Source organism: Humulus lupulus, chromosome 7, assembly GCF_963169125.1.
Source record: "Humulus lupulus chromosome 7, drHumLupu1.1, whole genome shotgun sequence".
Classification (NCBI taxonomy): Eukaryota; Viridiplantae; Streptophyta; class Magnoliopsida; order Rosales; family Cannabaceae; genus Humulus; species Humulus lupulus.
In genome coordinates, this window is record NC_084799.1 from 204862870 (window position 1) to 204863840 (window position 971).

General features: G+C 42.0%; 1 non-coding gene across 1 annotated transcript; it reads right to left on the reverse strand.

Moving 5' to 3' along the window:
- Window positions 1–748: 748 nt before the first annotated feature.
- LOC133793146 (small nucleolar RNA R71) lies at window positions 749–855 on the reverse strand. The gene has a single exon (XR_009874606.1). It is a non-coding gene; the product is annotated as a small nucleolar RNA R71 (small nucleolar RNA).
- Between the last annotated feature and the right edge of the window lie 116 nt (window positions 856–971).

Here is a 971-nt window from a genome sequence, read left to right on the forward strand (position 1 = left end):
TTTATTACAAGTTTGCGACTGTGTGCACTTGCATAGCTATAAATTTCGCAACAAGTTTTTGGCGCCGTTGCCGGGGACTGAAAATAATTATCAATATCAGTCTAATTAATTTTTATTCTAATTTGATTTTAATTTCTCTTGTTTCTAATCTGTTTAGTTGCTTAATTTGTCTATCTCAGGTGAATTTTGGTATATGCGTGGCAGAAAAGGAAAAGACACACTTGTTCCTCTCAATCCTGAGATTGAAAAGTCTTGCAATCAAATCAGAAAGAACAAGAGAGAGGCCCAGAATTCTGTGAAGATGGCACAGAATGACGGGGATGGCAGGAATGTTCTAAATCCAGGAGTTGTACAAGGGGTTCAGGCTCAGACCAATGCTGAGAGGAGCCTGAGAGATTATGTGCTACCCACTCTGACGGGAGTACAAAATAGTATACGCCCACCAGCTGTAGAGGCCAACAACTTCGAAATCAAGCCTGCTATTTTACAAATGGTGCAGTCCTCTGTGCAATTCAATGGGTTGCCCTCTGAAGATCCTCACACCCATTTGTCCAACTTTCTGGAGTTGTGTGGAACCTTCAAATATAATGGGGTGAGTGATGATGCAATCAAGCTTAGGCTCTTCCCATTTTCTCTAAGGGACAGAGCTAAAAGTTGGCTGAACTCTCTGCAGCCAAATTCTATTGTCACCTGGCAGGATCTAGCTCAGAAATTTTTGTCTAAATTCTTCCCTCCGTCCAAAGCTGCTAAATTGAGGGGAGAGATAAATAACTTTTGCCAGAATGACGGAGAGTCACTGTATGAAGCTTGGGAACGGTTTAAGGAACTCCTGAGAAGATGTCCTCATCATGGCATTGAACAGTGGATGCTAGTACAGAATTTCTACAATGGTTTATGTCCTACAACCAGAACCATTATTGATGCTGCAGCAGGTGGCACTTTTATGAGCAAGAGCGCAACTGGTGCTTATG